At 49.3% G+C, this 14,582-nt stretch overlaps 1 protein-coding gene across 1 annotated transcript in view; it reads left to right on the forward strand.

The window, feature by feature from the left end:
* Window positions 1–12,369: 12,369 nt before the first annotated feature.
* Window positions 12,370–14,582, forward strand: part of PAK6 (p21 (RAC1) activated kinase 6) — a 38,447-nt gene continuing 36,234 nt past the window's right edge. The window contains 2 exon segments of the mRNA NM_001132552.1: window positions 12,370–12,662; window positions 13,451–13,533. The gene's annotated coding sequence lies outside the window, so the exon portion shown is untranslated.

Below are 14,582 nucleotides of genomic sequence, written 5' to 3' on the forward strand. Positions count from 1 at the left end.
AGTATTGTCCTGTAAATTCATGTTAGCCTTTCCATAGGAAATTGTGGTTGTCCCGTCAAACTGCTAGTTTTTAAGCCCCTTGTGAGCAGGGAACTATGTGTCTATTAATTTTATATACTCCCAGAAATGAGCACATGGTTCTTAAAAATAAGTAGTGAATTAAAATACTGGAAAAGAGCAGCCACAAGTTCAGAAAGTAGTTACATTGGCGCCTTGGTGAGAGGGAAAAATATCTGAGTGAGGCTCTAGATGTAGCTGAAAGTGTAATCTCACTTTCATTTTTAGTATGCCACTTTATACATGTTTCTTTAACATGTAATAATTGACTGCTGACCTTACATTGCAATACACTTCACCGTCCTGTTTACACCTTTTTCAATTAAATGTTTTCACAAGTATATTCCACTGAAATGTGTACTGTATTTCCTATTAAATTGCATCAGTCTTGAAATTAAAGTGAGGATGGCATTTCATAAAAACAAATACCAGTTAAAATCTGTAGACAAAAAGATATGCATTTTATTTTCTTTTTTAAAACTTTTTTTTTTCCGGCCATTTTAAAGCCTAGCTGTCTCCCCACCCCCCCGCACCCCCCGACCAAGAGATGGGGTTTCACCATGTTGCCCAGGCTGGTCTCAAACTCCTGAGCTCAAGCAGCTTGCCCACCTTGGCCTCCCAAAGTGCTGGGACTACAGGCATGAGCCACTATGCCTGGCCCTTGTTTGTTTCCTTTTGCATTTTAAACAATATTGAAAAATCTGATAACTCTAGAACAAAGTGATAACACAATTTAAAAAGATGACATGCATGAAGCTTCAGTGATATTGTCTCATTCAAGGAAATGACAGCTAAGGGTGAATGAGTGTGCAGTGAGTCCAGAGTCCCAGCGAGTCCAGGGGGTCAGGCTGGCAGAAATATGAGTGAGGCGGAGTAGACGAAAGCTAACTAGCGTGGCCAGGAGGGACCTTTTCAGACCAAGTGTACCCCATCACTGAACAGGTATAAAAGCCATTGCTTAGGACTCAGACAGGGATGTCCAATATCCTAGCATATGCACTAGTGGTCGAGGTTCCATGGTATAGGCTGTTGGGGGCAGCTGCATAGCTCCTCCCTGTACCATTCCTCTGCAACATTTTATTATGAATTGCCTTGGACTTGTCTATATGTATGGCCTTACCTCTCCAACTCATATGAGTTTGTTGGGGGCAAGTTCTCTCTTTTTTTTTTTTTTTTTTTTGAGATGGAGTTTCACTCTCGTTGCCCAGGCTGGAGTGCAATGGCGCAATCTCAGCTCACTGCAACCTCCGCCTTCTGGGTTCAAGCGATTCTGCCTCAGCCTCCTGAGTAGCTATAGGCGTCCACCACCATGCCCAGCTAATTTTGTATTTTTAGTAGAGGCGGGGTTTCTCCACGTTGGTCAGGCTGGTCTTGAACTCCCGACCTCAAGTGATCCACCCCCGTCAGCCTCCCAAAGTGCTGGGATTACAGGCGTGAGCCACCACGCCCGGCCAGCAAGTTCTCTTTTTATGCCTTGGTTAGTACTTCAGTATAGTGCTCACATTATAAGGGGCCCAAGGTCTGTTTACAACCTTCTCAGCATTGAGATGGCTCTGTGCCTATGGTACCAAACCAAACACTAGCATGGTGGCTAGAAATTCTGCCTTTAGCCAGAATATCTGGACTTGAATCCTAGCTGTGTAGCACTGAACAAGTTACTTAACCTCTCTGAGCCAGTGTCATCTATAAAATGAGGATAACTGAAGTGCCTACTTTACGGAGTATCGAGAACTGAGGCTTTAAGTACACATACTTGTAGATGTTTGTATTTATTTAGTTCTAATGTTTAATGGTCTGAGGTTCTCTGGAAACCTCTCAAGTAATTTGAGATCTCAGCTGGTTGATCGGAGCCTTACTATCTTTTGACTTAATGTACACAGTATAGCTAAACCTGTAACATGATAAAGGTAAGTGAAACAAATGTAGTATTCTGTAATTTAAAGATAAGGGAAAATTAGTTGTTTCTATCAGGATAAGTTTCAGGGAACCAAATATTTGTACTTAAAGAGATAGTCCTTAAGATCAGCCAAATACCAGGGTATCAGGAAAGTCCATCCAGTCCCCATTCTCATTCCACAAGGCCGTTTCAGCCCAAAGGACCTCTGGATTGCAGCTGGGCTGCTTCTGTGCCATGTTTAGAGTGCAGAGATCTTTAAAAGGCTGACTTGGGTCCTGTTTGCTCCGAGGTACCAGGCAGGGCCTTGCTGCCCACCAGCCACTTACAGGTGCATCTCAGTCTTCCTCTCTCCAACCCGGAGAAATGGCTTTCTAGCTTAGGGGCATGGCCTACTGATCCCATTTAAGGCATCTAGTCCTTTCCTGAGACTCTCTTGTTGCTAGAGCATCTAGCCACAGAACAATGTTGCAGTCAACAGTGAACCTCATATCTGACTGTGGTCTCATAAGATATAATACCAAAAATTTACTGTACCTTTTCTATGTTTAAATATGTTTACTTTTTATTTTTATTATTTTTTGAGACAGGGTCTCACTCTGTTGCAGGCTGGAGTGTGGTTGACATAATCAGAGGTCACTTCAGCTCCATCTTCTAGGCTTAAGCGATTCTCCCACCTAAGCCTCCCAAGTAGCTGGGACTACAGGTGTGTGCTACTGCACCTGGCTAACTTTCTTTTTTTTAAATTAGAGACAGTGTCTCACAATGCTGCCTAGGCTGGTCTCAAACTCCTGAACTCAAGGGATCCTCCCACCTCGGCCTCCCAAAGTGCTGGTATTACAGGTGTGAGCAACTGCCTGCAGCCTGAATATGTTTAGATACACAAATGCGTACCTTTGTGTCACAACTGCCTACAGTATTCAGTACAGTAACATGCTGTGCAGGTTTGTAGCCTGGGGGCAATAGGCTACACCATATAGTCTAAGTGTGTGGTAGGTTTAGACCATCTAAGTTTGTGTAACTACACTCTGTTTGCACAATGAAACTACCTAACAACGCATTTCTCAGAATGTATCTCTGTCATTAAGCTAGTATCTGTCATTAAGTAATGCATGACTGTATTTCTATTTTATGCTCTGCTACATCCCTCACCTGAGCCAATGAATAAAAGGTGATCACTTGCTTAATAGGAAAAAGGAAAGGGGAAAATAATAGGAAGCCCTGTGAACTCAATTCAGGAACTGGAAAACCTGGGCTCAAAAGCTGCTTGATCTGATTAGGCCACTGCCTTTGCTTGCCCATCTAAACTAGTCCTGATGGCTCCTACCCCAAAGGGTTCTTATGACAATGAACACAAGACAGTAGGTGAGCATGGAAGTTCCTTGGCTTAGAACAAGCAGTGACCCGTGTCTGCTTCCCCAGCATCCAGCCCAGGGCAAGGCACATGGGAGGCAGTAGGAGCTGGTGCAAACCACTGGTGAATCTAAGCCACTATTGAGAGAGATGCCTGACATTCCTATTCACTCAGGCCTGCAGCTGCAACCTGTTGACTCCTGTTTTACTCTTTGTTGAACACAGAAATGTGTTCATTTTTGCCCTCCAGGGCAGCAAATACTACCTTGGAATGTGGCAAAAAAGATAAGCCCCTATATATTAAGTTTCATTGTGGCCTCCACAGTGATGATGGGTACCACAAAGAATATAACAAAATGTAAGGCATGCTCACTCCCTTCAGAGAGCTTATAATTTGGAGAAACAGGCCACAACACTTAAAAGCCAAGATAATATATGAGAGAAATAAGTCAGTCAAAAACAGACATCTCGAGGGAAGCCATGAGCAGGAGCTAATGGAGTGGAGCAGTGTATATGTTAGACTGAAGTAAGGGCTAGTGTGGCATGATAGGGGCTGGAGCTGGCTTATATTGGGTAGTTTTCAGCTGCAAAAAAAGCCAGAAGAACAACCAAAACATCTTAAGTGGTAAGAATATCTGTTATTTCACATAACAGCAAACCTGGAGCTCAGAAGTTCATGCGGGGCCCAAGTTGTTTCTACCTGCCTATTCCTCCGTCCTCAGCATGCTGGCTTTTGTCCTCGAGCTGGTTCCCTTGTGGATCTCAGTTGGCTACCACAGTTCCAAGTTCCTCAACAACTTGGAGCAACGTAAGAAAACTTTCTCCCAAAACCCTTCCAGCTGGCTTCCTCACATGTCTCTTGGCCAGATTGTCACATATCTGAGCCTATACCAATCCCTGGCAAAGGGAAGGGCGTTACCAAGATTGGTTTAAACTTAAGATTCACCCCTAAGGGCTGGGGCTGGGGAGGGGCCTTTTGCTGGGTGCACAGTTGGGAGAGGAGTGTACATTCTAATAAATTGGGTTTCTTCCAGCAAGAGAGGTGAGATGGATTTAGAAAGGCAACCAAGCTGGGCATGGTGGCTCACACCCATAATCCCAGCTACTCAGGAGGCTGAGGTGGGAGGATCAGTTGATCCCAGGAGTTTGAGGTTACTGTGAGCTACGATGGCACCAATACACTCCAGCCTGTATGACAGAGAAAGACCTCATTTTATTTTATTTTTTCTTAAAAAGCAACCAAGTGTCTGCTATATAGGTAATGTTGTTGGGAAGAAAAAAGGAAGGATTTGGTAACACAATAGCATCCTAGACTCTGACACAGATCGCCTGGGTTCAAACCCATGTCCTGTCATTTAATGACCTGAGTAAGTAAGTTAACACCACAATGCCTTAGTTGCATCATCTCTGAAATGGGATTATAATGGTTCCTTCCCAGACTATAAATTTCATGGGGACAGGGTCTCATCTTGCTCACTGAGTTCTCCCCAGCACCTAGCAGAAAGCATTGTACCTAGCAGGTACTCAGTAGATATTTGTTGAATGGGTTAATTGTATTGTGAGGATTAAATGAGGTAGTGTATGGCAAGGGTTCAGCATAGCACATAATCTAAAGTATGTGCTCAAAAAAATAGTGTTTCACTGCAGGCTTTGTAGAGACCTTTGGAACCCTCTTTCAGCGGTCCCCAACCTTTTTGGCACCAGGGACCAGTCTCATGAAAGACAGTTTTTCCACAGATGGGGGATGGTGGGGGATGGTTTCGGGGTGAAACTAAATTCTCAACCTAGATCCTTGCATGCAGAGTTCACAATAGGGTTCGCATGCCTGTGAAAATCTAATGCCCCTCGCAGGAGGCAGAGCTCAGGCAGTAATGCATGCTTGCCTGCTGCTCACCTCCTACTGTGCAGCCCAGTTCCTATCAGGCCACAGACCGGTACCAGTCCATGGCCCAGGGGTTGGGGACCCCTGGTGTGTCTTCTGGCTCCTTTGCACCACCTACGCTGCCAGGCTTAGCAGCAGCCCTAGAAACAGGTGTGTCAAGAAGACTCTGCTCCTGATGGGCTGGGGCTGAGATGGCAGAGGCCCATCCCATCATATGCCAGAAAGAGGACACACTTGTGAGTCCGGGACTTGGGACTCTACAGTTTGCAGCTCTGCTTGGACTGGCTTCTGGGCAGCTCCTCACTTTGCCATTAACTCCTCAGAGTCAAGCCCCAGACGCCCCTTGGACCAGCCCCACTCCTAAGGTCATCTGGTCAGGGTCTGCAGGGGTGACGCTTTCACTGGAAAAGGCTTTTATTTTTGGTCCTATCCCTAGTGAAGTCCCAGCCAGTCTTTGGTAGTCACCCACTTTTCCTGCTCTGACAGAGATGGGCCAGCCCCTCCCATAGGGGCTGCTCCCGGGAAAGGCTCATCCACAGGCTAGGCCTCTGCCGGGCCTGCTGCCAGCCACTGAGCCTTTGGCAATTGAGAGCTGACGCCCCACTGAGGTGTAGGCCTCCGTCCAGCCAGCACAGAGGGAGGCACATCCCTTGCAGCAGTACCCACAGCCCCTGTCACGGCAGGCTGTGGCCAGACCCTGATTGAGTGGCTCCCTCTCAGCCATCTGTTCAGTCACCCAGAAACAAGTCAAGTCAAAGCTCCCAGTGAGTTCCTGCCTCAGCCATTTGGTGTCACGAGGAAAGCCAGGGCATTGCCACTTCCTGATTTGGGACAAGATGTGTAAATACATTGAGCCTCAGACTCCTTATCTGTAGAACTTGGGGTAATGATAACTACTTCATGGTGTTTTAAGGATTCCATGGAATCACAGATGGAAAGAGCCTAGATGTACTATGCCTGACTCGTTGGAGACTTCACATAAAAGGGTTTTCAGCTGCTGCCACCCCCATCTTTTAAGTATTTTCACAATTCCATACACCTGGTCCTGGCAAAAAGAATTTCATTCGCTGTTCACTTACTTGAAAACCCCTCTTCTTTTTTTTCGAGAGAGAGGGTCTCACTGTTGCCCAGGCCGGAGTGCAATGGCCAAATCTCAGCTCACTGCAGCCTCAACCTCCCAAGCAGATGGAACTACAGATGTCCACCACCATGCCTGGCTAATTTTATTTTTTGTGAGACGAGGTCTCACTGTTGCCCAGGCTGGTCTCGAATTCCTGGACTCGAGCAATCCTCCGGCCTTGGCCTCCCAAAGTGCCAGGATTAAGGCAGGAGCCACCACGCCCAGCCTGAAAACCCTTTTTCCTGAGGGAAAACTGTTCTGGAAGTCAACAGCAGAGTCCCTTGCCAGGGCTACTTCTAATACTGATAAGATTCTGGCCTGTGCTCCCCTCCCTCATATCTTGTGTAGCATTGTGACTAGAGATTGGGTAAAAAGGGAAGACCTTGCCAAATGTTGCCCACCTGCTATCCTCTCCGGCTGTCTGCTGACGTTGGCCACTTGAGTCTCTTGTCACTGACTGTGCCCACCCTTGGCCCCTGCCAGCATCCTCCACACACCTTGCCCACAGGAGGACAGCGGGAGCAGGGCCACAGAGGGGGTATGCAAGGGACCTATCCAACAAGGCCCTGAAACTTCCTTCCCACTGAGGACCCCAGGACTTGACCTAGTCATCCCCCACTTTGCTGCCAATACTTTGGGAGCAGGCAGATGTCCAGGAAGCGTCTGTTCCTCTGTACCCTCCCTGCCAAGGAAGGAGCTTGAGAAAAATCTCTTGAAGGTAAAGCCCCTGCTTCTGGCCTAGCTCTCCTGGAGGCGCGGGGTTGACGAGTGCTGCCAAGGTAAGGCCAGCTCTGGAGTGTGGGATATACAGGCCTTCAGTGGCAACACCTGCTCATTAATCAGCCCTTCCTTTCCGGAACCTGCCCTGGCTTGGGATGGTGGGAAGGAAGGACAGAATCTGTTCCTCCCTTCCTGTCCCTGCGGTGAGAGGTGCTGACTAGTGTAGGTGGGTGGAGACAGGCCCATCAGAAGGCCTGAGTGAGGCACCCTCTGTACATGAAGCACAAGCGGGTGTGGAGTGTGGGGAAGAATCTAAAGATCTAGAAAAATTTGGCAGCAAAGGAATTTTACCCACACACTGGAGCCCTAGGCTTTGTTTCTAAAAGTTTTTATTATTCTTTAGGAAAACTTGGGAAGCACTGGTTGATGAAAATTTTTAGAACTTCATTGCTACATGGCCTTTCCAAACACATCCCCAGATGGTTTCTTTAAAACCATGCAGTGGGACAAGGTTGATATAAACAGTTGTTCCAGCTGAAGCCAACTCACCAAAATGGTGCAGGTGAGGCAAATTACTTTTGAGACTGCAAGTACTGTATATGTCCATTAACAAAAACACAGTAAAAGACTTTAAGAAATTGTAAGGACACTGGCTTGACTGATTCATGCTGCTGCAAATCCCTGGGAGCCAAGATTCAAAGGCAGAAATGTCTGTGGTGACAGCACCACCCACTGCCTTTGACCAAATTACAGATCTGTCACACTCAGAGCTTGCTGCTAGCATGGGGCTGCCATTGGCAGCAAAGGGAACTCCATGGGTCTGTGAGGAGGAACAGCTGAGTTCCTGACTGCCTTTAATTTTCTCTGAGGCTTTGCTGAGTCACCTAATCTCTTGGGGCTGTGGTTTTCTCACCTGTAGGAGGGACAGGGCTGCTATCCCTAGAGTGCCTTTCAGCTCTGGGATTCACGCATTCTAAGGAGGGTGGCTAGAGCACAGAACCTCTAAAGATGTTCATTCATTCCTTCAACAAAGTTTACATGAGCACCTGCCATGTGCTAAGCACCAGGGCCCACCACAGGCCCAGAAACACAAGCATCTGCTGGCCTGCCCACTGCAGCAGCAGCCATACCTTTGCAGGCTGGTGGAGCCCCCCTTTCTACAGCCTGTGGAAAAAATGGTTCTAAATTTGCAGATCCTCTCATCAAATCAGGAAGTCATGAAACATGATAGAATAGAGGAACCGGTCTCAGTTTGCACAGGCCATCAGTTTCACAAGACAGGAATCAAATGTCAACAATGGCTGATTATCACACTCAGGAACTGAAAATAATTAGAAAAAGAGGCAAAGATGCTGTGGCAACCATTGGCTGGTCCCCTTTGGTCTCCAGCACCCATTCCCCTTTGGTTTAGTAACAGCACCCTAACTTTCCTCCCTATATCGTGTGATGATAACAGAAGCACTGTCTCCAGGATACCCTCCCTGAGAGACAGGCATATGACCTGAGCCAGCCAATCAGACTCCTTCCCTGCAAGGATGCATTAGGTGGACGGCATGGTGTGAGCACCTCTCATCCAGGCAGGGGTGATCTGTGGGACTGCAGTCAGTCCTGACGCTTAGAGACCCCAGGACTGCCATAGCTTCTGTCCTGGACTTGATTCTCCAGGCTAACAGAGAACCTGACTGATGCAGATTCAGGGAAGCTGGTTTGTTTAGTTCTCAGTTCCTTTCATGAAATGGCTATTATCTCTGCTAGCTACTATAGCAGAAATCTGGAAAACATGATTTTTCTTGATTTATGAAATTGTTGATGTTTCTTCAGGAATTTCCACCTGCTTCTCATAAACTGGCAGAAACTTAGAAATGTTACATTTCTTAAAAAGAGTCATTGTAATTATTATCTGAATAAGATGATAGAGTTTTGAATTTAACACAATAAACTCTATCTCCTGCCTTAGTGCCTTCACATCTTCATGTTGCCCCTCCCTCTAACAACATTTCTGAAAATTTGAAAGACATGAAGGAAGAAAAAGTGTTTTCCATATCCCCACATTGCCTTAAAGTGGAATTTGCAGAGGAAAATGTTCAAGTATACAAGTTTTAGGTACTCTCCATAGCTCTTGGTTTTCTATTATTAGGGTTTGTTTGTTTGTTTGTTTTGAGACTGAGTCTCGCTCTGTTGCCCAGGCTGGAATGCAATGGCGCAATCTGCTCACTGCAATCTCCACCTCCCGGGTTCGAGCGATTCTCCCTGCCTCAGCCTCCTGAGTAGCTGAGATTACAGGTGCCCACCACCACGCCCGGCTAATTTTTGTATTAGTAGAGACGGGGTTTCGCCATGTTGGCCAGGCTGGTCTCGAACTCCTGACCTCAGGTGATCCACCCGCCTCGACCTCCCAAAGTGATGAGATTACAAGCGTGTGCCACTGCATCTGGCCTATTATTAGTTTTAAAAACATACGTTCCTTTATTTTTACTTTTGTATTGTTTAAATACAACAATACATGTTCACTGAAACAATGCAAGAGTGTAAAAAGTCCAAAGTGAAAGACCCCTCTCACCACCACCCCTATTTCCAAGGACAACCACATTGACAGTTTGCGGTTTAAACATACAGATATAGAAATATCTTTAAATAAAAAAACTTATATGAGATTATGCCATCTCATTTTCAAGTTAACATTGATCAACCTGGTCTTTTCGCTCAACTATCGTGGTCATCCTTCCTCACACATACATATGTACATACATAACGGTACACACATAGCTGGTACATACATACCGACTGACCAAACTCATTCATTTTAAGGCTGCAGATATTCCATTGCATGGGGATGTACCATCCTGTATAGATCTGTCACCCAATTAATCTGCCCAATTGATGCACATTTTGGTGGCTTCAAATTCTTTGCAGTTACAAACAGTGCTACCGTGAATATTCTTATACAAATATCTTCAGGCCAATGTGCAACTATTTCTTAACTTGGATTCCTGGAAGTGCATTTGCTGGATCAAGTACATACACATTTTGAAATTTTGGTCAAGACTGTAAAATTGCCCTCCAAGAAGACTGTACCAATTCACCCTCCCACCTGCCATTTTTTTTCACTGTATAATGACAGGGAGTGGTATATCCCTTTTGTTTTAGTTTGCATTTCCTGGATCATTCGTTAGTGAGACAGAGCAGAAGTGGATTATTTATAAGTTTACACACAAAATTACACTGAGATACAAAAAGAAGAAAAATACAGAGTTCCTCTCCAAAAGGAACTGATAACCTAGTTAAAGGGAAAATGTTTCATATTGACCACAGATTGAAATTTTTTTTTCTTTTGAGACAGAGTCTCACTCTGTCACCAGGCTGGAGTGCAGTGGCACAATCTTGGCTCACTGCAACCTCCGCCTCCCGGGTTCAAGCAATTCTCCTGCCTCAGCCTCCCAAGTAGCTGGGATTACAGGCACGTGCCACCATGCCCAGCTAATTTTTGTATTTTTAGTAGAACGGGGTTTCACCATGTTGGCCAGGCTGGTCTCGATCTCTTGACCTCATGGTCCACCCGCCTCAGCCTCCCAAAGTGCTGGGATTACAGGCGTGAGCCACCGTGCCTGGCCACAAATTGAAATTCTTATGTTTAATGCCATGACATCTAACACTGCGTTCAATCAAAATGTCTACGCATGCAGCTTGAGACCTTTGCACAGAAGGTGCCTAGGGTCATGGTTTGGGAAGATTAATCTGCCACCAGTGGAGGGGTGGATAAAAACTAATGTTTATTGGGATCAAGATGAGCAGTCTCTGTGCCAGAAACTTTATTCATTTAATTTCCACAGCCCTGTGAGGCAGGTAAAATCATCCCCATTTTATGGATGAGGAAATTGAAGTTCAATTGGTTCAATAACATGCCAAAGGTCACTCAACTGATGAACAGTGGAGCTGAGATGCGGAAGACTGAAAACTCAGAGCCTGGGCTTTTAACCAAACACAACATGGCTTTGCTACAGAAGAAAGTTAGAAAGAGTTTTCAAAAATAAAATGTAGAGCCAAGTGCCACCTTGGATATAAGGGACTGGGAGAAAGGAAGAGTCAAGAACTCCCAGGCTTCCCTCTGGCTGTCAATACCCAGTGGGTCCTGGCAGTGGGAGCTGGGCCTTCAGAGGTGGCGCCTGAAGTGGGGCAGGCACAAAATGGGTTTTGGGGCAAGCATTTGCCCAGGTAATGGTCAAAGCCACAGAAAAAAGGTGTTTTGACGGAGTGGTGGCTGGGTGTGGGGAGAGATCAGCAGGGGACCAAGCCTGGAGCTTGCGCAGCCCATGATTGGACACTCGGAGAAGAAAAGGAGCCAGTGGAGGAGACACTGAGGCTAGGGATGGGGAGGGCACTGTGGAAGGCTGGGCTCCACCTGGCGCTCCGGGGAGCTGGCAGGGGGGCACATCAAGGAGCTCAAGCTGCCTCACCAGCAAATGCCTCTGTTTCTGACCAGGGGCAGTGAAATAAAGGGACCCAGTTGAGTAACTGGTTTCTGGTCCCTGCCAGCCAAGGAAGCCAGCACCCACCCTGCCTTACATCCCATGTGCCACTCTCAGCCTTCGAAGCAAAACCAGCTGAGACCAGCACCTGCCAGGTCTGAATGCGCAGCTCCAAGTTCTAGGGGATGGGGGTGGGGGTGAGCCAAGGAGGTCTGGCTTCTCTAGGGCAAGGGTAGGAAGGACAGCAGGGAGGCTCACCCTGAGCCCGGCAGGCAGCCCTTCCTCCTCCTCCCCTTCAGCAAGAAAGGCAGAGAAAAACGTGTTTTTATAAATAGCTCCAGCCCCAGCTGATTTGTAAATTCAGTGGGTTTTTTGTGTCAATGACATCACCTTCCTCCCCATGGCAACCCCCGACGATATCAAAATTGCCAAGCAACGTTGGAGCAGCTCGGCGCCCCAAACGAGCAGGTCGATGCCTGAGGATTTAATGGAGAAATCCCAAAGTGAGCCGGGGCGCACGGTGGAGGAGGGGCGCGCCGCCGCCGGGGCCGCTGGGCCCTGATGGGCGGGAGCGGGGTGGAGCGGCCTCGCCTGCCAGGCAGCCCTGGGCGCTGGGCTCCAGGGCCACACTCTGGAGACAGCCACGGTCCAGGCAGGTGGGGGAGGGCGCTGCTCCCGTCCTGATGTGCTAGGAGCCGCCAGCAGCCATCCAGGTGACTAAGCCGGCCCACTAGCACTGAGTCACCGCCCGCCTCGAGCTGTTCTTGCTTCTCCTTTGCATCTGATTATTTTGGGAGCTGGAAACTTGGAGCTGCACCTGAGTCCCGCCCCTTCTAGCTCTCCCTTCCCTACCTTGGGCTCCAGGAAGATGGGACTTGCTGTGAGTCTGCTGCCACCCCCTAAAGATATGGAAGACGCTGTGGGGGCCAGAGGTGCCCAGGGGGCTGTGGCAGCAGGCAGAGTGCAATAGCAGATGTGGTGGTCAGGCTGCCCGTGTGTGTCCTCTGGAGGTGTTGGGACAGAAGGGCAGTCTTGTCCGAGCTGACTGGAGTCCTCCCGGGCTGGCTCTGAACTCATCTCCCACGGGGATGTTTCTGTAAAGGAGTGGCTTCTGGGGTCGGAGTGGCATTTGGAGAGCGAGGCTGGATTGGCTTAGGCTGGCCTGGGCAGGTAGGTGGCTCTGTGCTGGGCGTGGACCCACGTGTGTGTGAGTGCGAGAGTGTGTAAGCCAGTGTGTGTGCCGTCCCCCTGCTGGGGACAGCAGCTGGGTCCAGCAGAGAGCTGGCTGGGGGCTTGACAGGAGTTTATCCTAATTGATGCTGGGTGGGCGCAGGCCCTGAGATGGGCGTCAGAGAGAGGGGACGCCAGACACACGGCCTGAGCCGGGTGAGGAGCAGCTGCCAGCCCCGGAAGGCCCAGGCCCTGTCTGGGTGCACAGGACAGAGACACAGCAAGACGCCCAGGTAGGAAGCCGTCCGGAGGGGCTGGCCAGGGTGACAGCCCATCACTGGGGGGGCTGGACAGCTCATCAGCTGCCCCTTCATTCTGGCAGGCCTGGGTACCAAGGAAACAGCTTCCTACCAAGAACCTTGTCACTCTCTTATGCAGGGCCAGTCAGCACCCATGTGCGTCTCTGCTGAGCTCACAGGGACACATTCAATGAGAAGGGTGCTGGCCAGGGCATGGCTTCCCCATGAGCAGGACCCAGCAGTCCTGTCCTGGTCCCCACAGGGCATGCCCCAGTGTGTGTCAGGAGGAGGGGGGAGGTCCCTTCTCCCCCACACAGCTGGCAGCTTTGCAGGCACCAGTGAGTAAGCTGCCAGAGGGAGGGAGGCTGTGTGCCCACAGTGGCAGGACAACACCAACTAGGAGCCTTCAAGAGAAGAGGCTGGGTGAGAAAAGCACTGAGGTTTTCTTTTCCCTTTTTTTTTTTTTTTTTTTTTCTATTTTGCCTGAAGGGAGTGCCGCTTCCTGGGCTAGAGACAAGCACCAGCCTGCAGTGAAGAACGCAGGGCCCCGCTGCCCAGAAGGAGCAGCCACGGTAAGGTCCCCACTGCCGCTGCGTGCTCCGGATTCCTAGGCTAGGGACGGGGGTGCCAAGGTGTCCAGGCTGCCTCCCACCTGGGACAGGGAGGCTAACTCCACAGCTGTGGGTTCCTGGGTCAAGGGGCTCCACTCCCCACCCGACCTGCCACCTTCTTTCCAGATTGATTGTGAAACAGTCCAATCCCAGCTAGACTCTGGCTCCCTAGCTAGAGGGAGAGGTGCTTGTTTCTGCTCTTCCAGCATGTACTTCCTGCCCCTGCTGGGCCAAGCCAGTGCCACCAGGACAACCCTATCCAAGGCCCCTCTCACTTTACCACCTCTGGGACATTTCCCTTGTGTATTCATTCCACAAATATTTAGGGAGCACTGCTGGGTCCCAGGCTCCAAGTCACACCCTTTGGCTGGGTTTGACCTGGCACAGATTCTGACTCTGAAACTCAGCATCACGGCAGGTTCAGGGAGCTGCCTGGCTGAGCACGGTCACTCCTCACAGGCCTTGGTCTCCCCACCCCTGCTGCAGGGTGGATGACCTGGTCAGCTTCGGGGACATCGGGCCCAGTGAGCTCAGGTTTATAAAGCACTGGGCCCCACCGGGAAGCAAGGCTAATGTCCTGCGGTCTCCAGTTGTCCTTTCCCTGGCATTGTACACCAAGAGGTTTGTGCCATTCTGCTTGGGGTCTTCCTGAGGCTGGTTCTGGTGGGAACTGGGCTGCAGGAGGAGAGGATGAGCTTAGGAGCCATGTGGCCCCTGGGCCTGGTGGGCCTGGGACTCAGCCCCACAGGAGCTCATCTAGCTGGGGTTGAAGCCTTTGGGGCAAGCAAGGAGTCCCCTCTGCAGGCAGGCTTCCCTGGCGGTTGTCCTGGCCCAGGCTTGGAGGTGGCACCTGGGAGCCCTAGTGACAGAGCGCCTGGTCAGGGAAGGGTCAGCACCAGAGGCAAGCCCTTCTGGGAGCAGCTGATTTGGATGGCAGCTCCGTGCATCTGAGAGGGGGAGTGTGGGGACTGCACGGCCTGTCCAGTGCCCTGAGGACAAACTGATGCTTT

The sequence above is a fragment of the Pongo abelii genome, chromosome 16, assembly GCF_028885655.2.
Source record: "Pongo abelii isolate AG06213 chromosome 16, NHGRI_mPonAbe1-v2.0_pri, whole genome shotgun sequence".
Lineage (NCBI taxonomy): Eukaryota > Metazoa > Chordata > Mammalia > Primates > Hominidae > Pongo > Pongo abelii.